Consider the following 12,803-nt stretch of genomic DNA (forward strand, 5'->3'; position numbering starts at 1 on the left):
GTCACCTGGGAAGAAGAGGACTGTCAGAGAGATACTAGCCCGGCTGAAAGACACATTTGATACCCGCACCTCAGCCGAAATAAAGCTCAGATTTTACGGGTGCAAACAACTGGCACATGAAAGTATAAGAAACTATGCTCTAAACTTACAAGAGGCCCTGAGAGCCATTAAGCAGGCAGACCCTGACAGCGTGGGAAATGAAGACAAGCTGTTGACCGAACAATTTATTGAGGGTCTACTGTGCAATGCCCACCGAACCCAGTTGTGGGCAATGGCCTTACAGGACCCTGACCTGGACTTTGCACAGTTCAAGGACAGAGCCATCCGGCACCAGGTGGCGCTGTGACCCACAGGCGCCCTGCTATCACTTATCACCAGGACGCGGCGCCCTTGTCTGCAGGGCCTGTGGGAGCTGATGCGCAGGCTTTGAACAATGACCCGGCAACAGACCTGCACCATCAGGTTCAAGAGCTGACTAAGAGCGTTGCCGCGCTAACCAGAACTGTGCAGTCTTTACAGGTCTCTTCTCCAGGAAAGATCCAGCTGGCATCTGGACCGGAGGACGTCCCGTGCCGCCGACTGAAGAGGACCCCACCGGCCAGAGGAAGACCCAGCGACAGATACAACAAGGACGGACGACCCATCTGCCGCCGCTGCGATCAACCCGGACATATGGCAAGGTACAGTCATTTAAACGGGCACAACCTGGGGTAGAGGGCCAACCCCCAGGCATAAGATCATCAGGCCCATCGAACTGGCGTGACAAATACATAGGAGGAAGTCCGGTCTTGCCTGTGGTACTGGATGGCATTCCTATGAGTGCCCTACTAGACACCGGGTCACAGGTCACCACCATCCCGTACGTGCTCTTCAAGCGGTACTGGAATGACTCGGACATAAGCCGCTACCCAGATGACGACCTGAGCATTATCGCCAGCAATGGTCAGCCCGTGCCACAGATAGGATTTAAGGAAATGACCATCAAGGTCGGTAAAGTTGAACTGCCGGCACAAGGACTTATCATTGTGGACATTGACCGTCGCGAGAGTCACCCAAAAATCACCCTAGGTACTAACGTAATTGAAAACTGTCTTGCAGAGGTGATTCTTATTTTGCAACAGGTTGCCAAGAACGCCAGTTCCAGCCAGCAGCGTGTGCTCCAGAAAGAGATCTGGGCACTGATGAAGCGGCAACAAGTGGAACTATCTGGTGGTGAGATAGGTAGCGTGAGAATGTGAGACCCATTCCTTATTGCCATGCCCCCAAAAAGTGAGATGATGATTTGGTGCCGGGCAGCTATTGGTCTAAGAGGTAGAGACTACCAAGCAATGGTAGAACCCGTCTACTCAGACAGTAGGCCCACCATTTTGACAGCACGGGGGGTGGTCGATGTACGCCATGGGAGGGTGCCCGTCCGCATCATAAATATCGGGGAGAGAGAAGTATACCTGCCCCGGTATGCCACGCTAGCCAAATTGTTCACCATCAACCAGAACTCTGTACAGGCCGTGGAACCCTTGCCTCCATCTCAACCAGAGGAAGGTAACGGCTCTAAGAAACCAATGGAGGACTGGTGTCAGCAACTGCATTTGGGTACTGACTCCACTCCCTCACACCAAAAACAGGGAGTCTATCGGGTGGTTCAAGAGTACGAGAGAGTGTTTAGTAAACACCCGCTAGACTTCGGGCGAGTGAAGGGGGTAGAACATCACATCCCCACGGGAGACCATCCTCCCATAAAGGAGAGATACCGACCCGTACCCCCTGCACACTATCAACACGCCAAGGGGATGCTAAAAGACATGAAGGAGGCTGGGGTAATTAGGGACAGCTGTAGCCCCTGGGCAGCTCCACTCGTCTTAGTGAAAAAGAAAGACAATACCATGAGAATGTGTGTAGACTACAGGAAGGTCAACCGTATCACACACAAAGATGCGTACCCGTTACCAAGGATAGAAGAGTCCTTAGCTGCATTAAAATCTGCTAACTTCTTCTCTACTTTGGATCTCACTAGCGGGTACTGGCAGGTTCCTGTAGCAGAGGCAGACAGGGAGAAGACCGCATTCACCACCCCGATGGGACTCAGCGAATTTAACTGTATGCCGTTCGGGCTCTGCAAGGCACCAGGAACCTTCCAACGGTTGATGGAATGCTGTCTGGGACACCGGAACTTCGAGACGGTCCTATTATACCTGGACGACGTCATGGTCTATTCCAAGACCTATGAGGACCATCTGGAACACCTGGCAGAAGTGTTTGAAGCCCTGGCGAACTATGGCCTAAAGGTAAAACCCTCAAAGTGTCATCTACTGAAGCCAAAGGTACAGTACCTGGGACACGTGGTGAGTGCTGATGGAGTGGCCCCCGACCCTGACAAGATCACCGTGATCAAGGACTGGCCAAGACCATCCAGTATAAAGGAAGTGCGGCAGTTCCTCGGGTTGGTAGGCTACTACCGAAGATTCATTCCCGGTTTTACCAAGAAGGCAGCTCCTATGCAGGACCTCCTGATAGGCCAGTCCAGGAAGGCCAAAAACCAGAAGCCACCCTTCAAATGGGAAAAGCTGGAAGAGGAGTCCTTCTGCCAGCTGAAGATGGCCCTCACGGGGGATGAAATCCTGGTGTACCCTGATTACAGCCAGCCCTTTATCCTCCACACGGACGCAAGCAACATCGGGCTAGGAGCCGTACTGTCCCAGATCCAGCAGGGGAGAGACCCACGGAAAGAAACCCTGAGAATTACAGCTCGTTCAAGCTAGAGTTCCTGCCAGTGGTGTGGGCAGTAACCGAACGTTTCAAGCATTACCTTGCCTCTTCCAGGTTCACCGTGTACACGGACAACAACCCGTTGACACACCTGGACACTGCAAGGCTGGGTGCCCTGTAGCAGAGATGGATGGCCCGCCTGTCCAATTTTGAGTTCACGATCAAATACCGGGCAGGACGCTCCAATACCAACGCGGACGCCCTGTCCAGGATGCCAAACCTACTGGACGAAGGGGAGGATCCAGAAGAATTGGAAGAGATCGAACTCCCTGCGTTTCACCGTCAAGGGATTACCCAGTATTCCCACAGTGTGAGGGGCCAGCGATCCGCTACGTTCAACCCCTTAACCCACTACAACTGGGCGGAGACGCAAGACAGTAACCCCGCAGTCCGTCTGGTGAAGGAGATGCTTACCCAGGCTGACGCCCGCCTGAACACAGACGCTCCGGAAGAGACCAAGCAACTGTGGACGGAGAAGAGCAGACTGTTTCTCTACAAGGAGAAGTTGTGCCGCAGAATGGTCAATTCCCGGACACATGAACTGATCTGGCAGGTGGTGGTACCGAGACGGGACGCAGCTATGGTGCTGGAGGCCTACCACAATGGGGCAGGGCACTTCGGATGGAAGAAGCTGGAGTTCCTGCTGCGTGAACGGTTCTACTGGATAGGCATGAGAGGAGCCATTGAGAGGTGGTGTAGAGACTGTGGCCCGTGCAATCTAAGAAGAAGGGACCGTGCCAGCCAGAGGACTCCCCTGCAGCCCATCATCACCAGGCAGCCGCTGGAACTGGTCGCTCTGGACCATGTTAAACTGGCTCCAAGCAGAAGCGGGTATGTCTACGCCCTAACCAACGTGGATCACTACTCCCGGTTCCTGGTGGTGGTCCCTGTCAAAGACCTGATGGCTCAGACAGCAGCCAGAGCCTTCCAGCTGCACTTCTGCCGCCCCCACAGGTATCCGGACCAAGTGCTGATGGACCAAGGACCAGCCTTCGAAGCGGAGGTCTTCCAGGAGTTCTGCAACCTGTATGGCTGCAAGAAGATAAGAACAACGCCCTATCACCCCCAAACCAATGGACTCTGCGAGAAGATGAACCAGGTGGTGATAGATCTGCTAAAAACATTGCCCCTGGAAGAACGCAGTCTGTGGCCTGAGAAACTGCCCGATCTGGTGGACCTGTATAACCACATCCCGGTAGGTTCCACCAACTGTACCCCGGCTTACCTAATGCGAGCAAGACCTGGTAAGCTGCCTGTTGACCTGGATATGGGAGTCCTGATACCCGAGGACACCTCACCAGAGACAGACTGGGATACAGAACGGCAGCAACAGTACCGGAAAGTACAGGAGAGCGTCGAGCGAAGTCTCTGTCAATCAAGAGAAAGGCAGGAGAGGACTTATAACCAACATGCTCCCGCTGTTCCTCTGGTACCTGGAGAGCAGGTCTTGAAAAGAAAAAGGCGGCTCCATAAGTTGGACGACCAGTGGGAAAAGGACCCGTACACCGTACTGCCCTCAAGCCATAATAATCCAAAGGTGTACGTCATCAGCTAGGATGGAGGAGAGACCACAGCCACTGTCTCCAGAGACCACCTGAAAAAGTGCCCCGAGAAGTTGCAAAGCACGGATGAAGATCAGGAAGACCCTCAACCCGTAGAGGAAAGGGAGGAAATGATCAGCACCGTACTCGGAGACTTTCCCCGGTCCTGGACGCAAGTAAACAATGCTATGGTGGTGCCCGTCCTCACCTTTCTCCAGCCAGCCCCTCAAGTGCCTACAGAAGACCAGGTAGAGCTGGAAGAGCAGCCGGCCCAGGAGGCAGAAGAGTCCACACCAGCAGCACAGGAGAATCAACCCTCTGCTAGTAGTGAGCCTGCCGTGCCCCTAGTGAGCCAAAGAGTACGTAGACAGCTGCCCAGCTTACCTATAACACCTCCTACACCCTGTAGTGCAGGACCAGTTAGTGAGCTCCGTAGGTCCACTAGAGTCACTAGAGGTCAGATGCCCGCTCGCTGGAAAATCTAAACTAATGCACTGTGAATTTATCTGTTTTACTGTTTATGGTTTATGTTTGTTGCCTGTTATTAATTATGTTTCTCAGTTACCCTGCAGATTTATTTGGACTAACAGGTTATGGACACTGGATAACCGGAACAATCTTGTAGATAGTTGCACATTGTGCCTCTTGCGAAGACGGCCGCGGAAGAGAAAACCTATCTGGCGTGGCCTACTTGCGGCCCAAAGTAGCTAGCTCCAGCCTTGCAGCCACGCCCAAGGCCAACGCAAGGGGTTTGCTTTGGACAGGTCCCCTACTTCGCTTAAAGCTTCACCTTGGGTTATATGGACACCCGGTTGCGGACACGCCGTGACCTTTAAAGAACTAAAGCTTCTTGTAAATATGTTATTGCACTATTGTTATACCCTGTATTTATGTTTCTTTAAAAATGTGTTTAGTCCCGGAGTACTAAAATTTACTAGGGGGGAATGTGGCACCCCAGGGGTCTGGTTACCACAGTAATAGAGATATTATGCCAGCAAGTGGGAGGTTTCTCTGGTCAGGAGCCCTAAGCATGCAACACGGCCCACCCAGACCTGGGAGGGGAGGAATCTGCCCTTATAAACTGGGTCTGGGGCGGGGTTAGAGAGTGAAGTCCCAGACAGAGACAGAGTCAGTGTTAGAACCTTGCTGTTAGGTTTTTTTTCCTTTGCTGGTCACATGACCTTGTTGGCCTATTTAATCCTGCTCCGCCCTTCTGGCTTTGCTGGACTTCATTGTATAACTACTTTCTAGCTAGCCTGTGCTCTGTATCTAACTCTGTTAGTTTGCTTGGTCTACGGACCTCTAGGTTCTATCTATTTTGTTTGTTCGTCTGTCTGCTACTATTTCTGTTAGGAGGTGTCCCATATTCCTCCCAGTCCTTAGTACTTGTAGGGATTCCCTCCCCAAATCTATAGGTCTCCGTACAGACTAGATTAGGACTTTAGCAGGTCTGATCGCAGGATCAGGTTCCCTGTTACATCGTAGGGATTCAGCTGAGTCTTATAGTAGGGACAGATCTCCTCTCTTTCCTTAGCTTTGGTAGCAGAACATAACAGTAAGTCCAGCCTGTAAATTCTCTAAGGAAAGATTTTTTTTTGTTCCATCATGGTGTCGGTTCAGGATTTGGCTAAACACCTGCAGGGACTCTCTCTGGAAGTGGCCGAGCTCCGTCAGCACGTGAGTAACTGTCCTGGAGCATATTTCTTGGAGCCTAAGGTATGTTTGCCGGATTTATTTTTTGGTGAACATCGAGAATTTTTTTCATTTAAAAATGCTTGCTTATTGTATTTTCGTTTGAGACCCAAGTCCTCTGGGGATGAATCCCAGCGCGTAGGGTTCATAATGTCACTTTTGCGCAAAGAGCCTCAGGAGTGGGCCTTTTCTTTGCAACCTAGTGATACATGCTTCAGATCAGTGGATAGTTTTTTTTCTGCTTTAGGACTATTATATGATGATCCTGACCGTGTGGCATCAGCTGAGACTGAGTTGAGACGTTTAAAACAAGGATCAGGTAATATGGAAAAATATTGTACACATTTTCGTCGTTGGTCCACTCAAACAGGGTGGAACGATTCTGCTCTGAAAAGTCTATTTCTTGCTGGGCTCAGTGAAAAGGTTAAAGACCTGCTAATTGCTTATCCTACACCTGAGGATTTGCAACAGGCTATGCAATTAGCTATACGGGTGGACAGAAGACTGCGTGCTAGGGTTAATGAGAGCAAATCCTCTGCTATGTCAGTTTCTGGTTATGATAATGTGTGTACTAACAGTGGTGAACCGATGGAGATTGGATCGGTGGCACCTCGCTCTCAAGAAAAACACCGTCGTTTTTCAGAAGGCTTGTGTTTCTATTGCGGGAAATCTGGTCATTTGATTAAAGGCTGTGAGCTTCGTATGAAGAAAGAAAAAAAAATGGTCAGTCACGCCCGTATTGCCTGTTTAAATTCCAAGGGTATATTTTTAGCTGCTTCCACGATTGCTCAGGAAAAATTAATGGAATTTCGGGTGTTTGTTGATTGCGGGTCTACACTGAATGTTATTGATGGGGGATTCGTGGAAAAACTCAATTTAAAACCTGAACCTTTATCATCCCCCATTGCTGTGGTTTCTGTGGATGGCTCCCCTTTGAAGAATATTACTCTCAAGGTCAGTGAATTTCCTCTCACTATTAATGGTGTTCACCATGAGAAATTGGATTTGGTAGTGTTGAATAACTTGCCTTCTCCAGTAATATTGGGTTTGCCCTGGTTAAAATTTCACAATCCTGTACTGGATTGGTCTACCAGTGAAATTAAATCCTGGAGCCATAAATGTTATGACAAGTGTTGTAACGGGCGTATTGCAGCTTTGGATAGGGGAGAATTGTCTGTTCCTATTCAGGATTTTTGGAGAGTTTTTTCTGAGAAGGAATCGCAGGTTTTGCCTCCCCATAGAGACTATGATTGTTCTATTGAATTTGTCCCTGGAGCGACTCTTCCTAAAAGTCGTTTATTTAACCTTACTATTCCTGAGAGGAAGGCTTTGGAGGAATACATACAGACAAGTTTGGCCGCCGGTCACATTAGGCCCTCTAAGTCTCCTGTGGCGGTTGGATTTTTTTTTGTAAAAAAAAAGGACGGCGGTTTACGTCCTTGTCTGGATTTTCGTGAGATTAACAAAATTACGGTACGCAATCCTTACCCACTGCCATTGATTCCTGATCTGTTTAACCAGTTATTGGGGGCCAAGTGGTTCTCTAAAATTGACCTTAAGGGGGCATACAATCTGTTGCGCATGAAGGAGGGTGATGAATGGAAGACTGCTTTTAACACTCCTGTGGGTCATTTTGAGAATCTGGTTATGCCTTTTGGTCTTACTAATGCTCCTGCATTTTTTCAGAATCTGATTAATGACATCCTTAGACCTTTGATCGGTAAAAATGTGGTTGTGTATTTGGATGACATTTTGATTTATTCGCCAGATCTGGAGTCTCATTGGCGGAGCGTGCGTAAGGTATTACAGTTATTAATGGACAATTCGCTTTTTGCTAAGCTGGAGAAATGTGAGTTCGCTGTACAGAGAATTAGTTTTTTGGGCTACATTATCTCCAGCAAAGGTTTTGAGATGGATCCGGTTAAGGTTCAGGCTGTGCAGGAATGGCCTAGGCCTATTGGTTTGAAATCAATACAGAGGTTTTTGGGTTTCGCCAATTACTATAGAAAATTCATAAAAAATTTTTCTAGTATTGTCAAACCTCTGACTGATCTCACCAGGAAAGGTGCTGATGCGGTTCAGTGGTCTTCTGAGGCCATTGAAGCTTTTGTGTATCTCAAGGAGAGGTTCACCTCTGCTCCCATCCTTATGCAGCCTGATGTTACTAGGCCGTTTTTGGTTGAGGTTGATGCTTCCTCTGTGGGGGTTGGCGCAGTATTGTCTCAGGATAACGGGGATGGATTACATCCCTGTGCATTTTTTTCAAAAAAATTTTCGGAGACTGAATTGAATTACGATATTGGTAATCGGGAATTATTGGCTATTAAACTCGCATTTGAACACTGGCGCCACTTCTTGGAAGGTGCGGAATTTCCCGTTCAGGTTCTTACGGATCATAAAAATCTGATATATCTTGACGCTGCCAAGCGCCTGAATGCCCGTCAGGCTAGGTGGGCACTGTTTTTCTCGCGGTTTAATTTCTCCGTTACTTACATCCCTGGTACTAAGAATGTTAAGGCGGATGCCTTGTCTCGCAGTTTTTCTCCCATAGTCGGTGCTGAGAAAGAGGAAAACATTTTACAAGAAGGTGTTGTGATAGCTGCTTTAGACTCCGTTTTGGAAGATGAGATTCTTAAAGCTCAGGAGAATGCCCCATCTAACACTCCTCATGGGAGGTTGTTTGTGCCTGGGACCTTTAGGAGAGATTTGTTTGTTGAGTGTCACGAATCTCGGTTGGCAGGTCATCCCGGAATCTCTGAGACCAAGAGACTGGTGGGTCGCAGTTTTTGGTGGCCTGGATGGCAGAAGGAAGTCATTAAGTGGGTGCGCCAATGTACTATATGTGCTAGATCTAAGTCCTCACATACTCCTGCTGCGGGGTTGCTTTGTCCTTTGGAGGTCCCCAGTGCTCCTTGGACACATTTGGCTATGGACTTTATAACTGACCTTCCCCCCTCTGAGGGTTTTACTGTCATCTGGGTGGTCGTGGACCGTTTTAGCAAGATGTGTCACTTGATTCCCTTCGTCAAACTGCCCTGCGCTAAAACTCTCGCTAAGGCCTTTGTCAAGGAAATTGTCAGACTTCATGGCGTTCCTACTGACATTGTTTCTGATAGGGGTCCTCAGTTCGTGGCTCGTTTTTGGCGTGCCTTTTGTGACAGGTTGGGAATTCATTTGTCGTTTTCGTCCGGATATCATCCTGAATCTAATGGCCAGACAGAAAGGAAAAACCAGGATGTTGAGCAGTTCTTGCGTTGTTTTGTGGCAGACAATCAAGAGGGGTGGTCTGAGTTTCTGCCACTTGCCGAATTTGCTCTGAACAATCATACATCTTCTTCTGCTGGTTGTTCGCCTTTTTTTTGTTGTTCTGGGAGACATCCGTCGTTTGGGTCGTTCTCCAAGTTGGGATCTGCCGTGCCTGAGGAGGAGAATTTTTCCGGTGATTTGGAAAGAGTTTGGACGGATGTGCGTGGTAATCTTCAGGAGGCCAACAGAAAATCTAAAGACTACTTTGATAGGAAACGTCAGGAGGTTTTGTTCGCTGTTGGTGACATGGTTTGGTTGTCCTCTAGGAATCTGCGGTTGAGGATTCCTTCTAAGAAATTGGGTCCCAAGTTTGTAGGGCCCTTTAAGGTGCTTCAGGTTGTCAACCAATCTGCTGTTAGGTTGGAGGTTCCTACCTCCTGGAGAATTAATCCGGTCTTTCATGTCTCTCTGTTAAAAAAAGCTGTTGTGTCGGATGGTGACGCCTCTGCCTCTGTTCCTCCAGTGGTGGAGGATGGGGAATATGAAATTTCTCGCATCCTTGACTCTAGACGGTATAGAGGTAGTTTGCAGTATCTTGTGGCCTGGAAAGGTTTCGGACCCGAGGATAACTCTTGGGTGAGGTCAGATGATGTTTCCGCGTCCAGACTTATCAGAGCGTTTCACAGGAGATTTCCTGATAAGCCTGGTCCTAGGGGATCCGGAGGATCCTCTTAGAAGGGGGGGTACTGTTAGAACCTTGCTGTTAGTTTTTTTTTCCTTTGCTGGTCACATGACCTTGTTGGCCTATTTAATCCTGCTCCGCCCTTCTGGCTTTGCTGGACTTCATTGTATAACTACTTTCTAGCTAGCCTGTGCTCTGTATCTAACTCTGTTAGTTTGCTTGGTCTACGGACCTCTAGGTTCTATCTATTTTGTTTGTTCGTCTGTCTGCTACTATTTCTGTTAGGAGGTGTCCCATATTCCTCCCAGTCCTTAGTACTTGTAGGGATTCCCTCCCCAAATCTATAGGTCTCCGTACAGACTAGATTAGGACTTTAGCAGGTCTGATCGCAGGATCAGGTTCCCTGTTACATCGTAGGGATTCAGCTGAGTCTTATAGTAGGGACAGATCTCCTCTCTTTCCTTAGCTTTGGTAGCAGAACATAACAGTCAGGTCTGGAGGACAGCAGACAAAGGGAGAGTTACAACAGGAGCTCTGTAGGAGCAGGAGCGAGTGCCAGAGGCTGGAAGCTAGAAAGCTCGCCTTGGCTGAAGACACTAAACCCAGACACGGAGTCCGAGGCTGTGGGGACATCCAGGTCCAGCAGCAGAATCCAACCGGCAGGGGATTCCATGTCCTCTGGCCTTAGAAACCCGAAGGCACGGTCACAAGCAAGGGACCAGCACCGCCATCGTGAAGCGGAGGTTAACGGAAGGCCCCAAGTCACCGGCCATACGGGTGAGCACCACACGGTATACTCAGGGACGTGGGCTACTTCTACCCGCATAGAGCAAGGTAGCCAGGAAAGAGTGCAGATAGTCGGGGAGGCCTACAACTCCACCTGGCCAGGGGAGATCCTACTTGCTTACAGACTGACCAGGCCCCTACTGCTAACCAGTACTCCCGGGAGGGTCTGTGTTATACCATCAGTAAAGACCCTGAACTGCACCACATGTCTCTGTGTTTCATCGCCGCACCAGCACCATTACTACTGGGACGCTCACACCATCACTCCCATCATCCACACTAGCTGCCCTGAGGCAATACTTCTCCCGTGGGGAGTTATTCCATACTCGGCTGCGCAAACTACATCAGCCTCAGCGGTCGGCAGCGCAGCGGCGATCCCCACTGATCGCAATCCATGGGTGGCGTAGTCGGACACTTATTATAACACCAATAGACTGCCACTGGTTTGACCGCCCTGGGCACGGACCGGGTCACCGCCACGGAGGACTACAACCCCCCAGCGATCCAGCTCCGGGTATCCCCCTGCACAGCACAGGCCCAGGGGGCGCGTCACTTGCATTCCAAGGAATGGGGTAGGGACAACTGAACGCTGCACTGGGACAAGGACGTGGACGGTGATTGTTGCAAGTCTGCAATGACAGGTGCATGGCGGGAGGCATCTTCGCATGCGCCAAGGATCACTTATGATGGGCACACTTTTAGGCAGTGACCTGGGAAATGCTTCCAGAGGTCTTCCACATGCTGTTCCCATGTCTTTTCAGCACTGTATGCATGTGTCTGATAATGTGTCACAGACCACATGGCCAGATAAGGTTGTAAAATGTTAAAATTACATTTGCCAGTGAATGCATTTGTCACGGTTGAAAGCAATGCAAAAGTGAAAAAACACATCAGAAACGCTACGTGTGAACATTGCCCAAGGTGTGGAGGAGTATTTTTGTTTTTTGTTATTTATTTTGCCTTATATACAAGTCATTACCCTGGAAAGGATGTTCCTTAACATATTTCCCAGGAAAATCCATTTTGGTTTTGTTTTTTATATGTTTTATTGTGAGTCCGTAAAAGTGGCGTAATACTCGGACAACGTTGCTGACAGCAGTGACCTGGGAGTCAGAAATGCTACAGGGGTCTTCTCCATGCTGTTCCCATGTCATTTGAGCACTGTTCCCATCGATTTGGGCAATTTTTAGTCCCTCTGCAGACCGCCGGGGGGAGCCGCCTGAAAAATGCTCGAGTTTCCCATAGACTTACATTGGGCTCTTTGCTCGGGTCGAGCACCCGAGTATTCCAATTTGCTCGACCCGAGCAACGAGTATCCGAGCATTTTAGTGCTCGCTCATCACTACTTATGACATTGTGTCTCCCTGGCCTGGATGCCACAAGTGTAATTAAAGCTGTGTCTGAGAGCAAGGGGGAGGTTCTCTAGTCAGGGGAACATTAGCATGCAATGCCTCCTGTCTCAGGCCAGTAGGGGGAGCAGGCTGCCCCTATAAAAGCTGGTGCTGGGGGCAGGGTTAGAGAGAACTTGATGGCCTGTCTCAGCACTGAGACTTGTCCCAGAGCAGAGCAGGGACAGACAGTTGTATTGCACCTAAGAGGAAGTGTGGCTGGAGGAGAGCCACAAGCCAGAGACAAGAGGCGAAGCAAGCCTGTCTTGGCAGATAAGAGACTGACTTTACCAGACTTTGGTGTCTGAGGCTGGGAGGATTCTACATCCTCCAGCAGAGAACCAGTCCGCAAGGGACTGTATATTCCTTGGCCTAAGAAGCCTGGAGGCCCTGCCACAACCGAAGGGACCAGTAAAGCCATACAAGGCTGGGAGCAGAAAGGAACCCACGTCGCAGGCCATACAGGCGAGAATTACATGGAAAGCTTGGAAACGTGGGCTGTTACCCTATAACGAGGAGATAGCCAGAAGGAGCGCAGAAAGCACGGTAGGCCTACACCCTCACCCTGACCAGGGCCAATTTCCCCGTTGCTCTCAGACATCCAGGTCCCCTCCTAGCTGGGACTGTTTGTGGGTCAATTTACCTGTTCTAGTAAAGACCCTGGACTGCAACCTGTTGTCTGCGTGCTCCTTGCTCCTCCAG

The sequence above is a fragment of the Phyllobates terribilis genome, unplaced genomic scaffold (genome assembly GCF_046119375.1).
Source record: "Phyllobates terribilis strain yellow unplaced genomic scaffold, ASM4611937v1 Scaffold_1__5_contigs__length_1240528914, whole genome shotgun sequence".
Lineage (NCBI taxonomy): Eukaryota > Metazoa > Chordata > Amphibia > Anura > Dendrobatidae > Phyllobates > Phyllobates terribilis.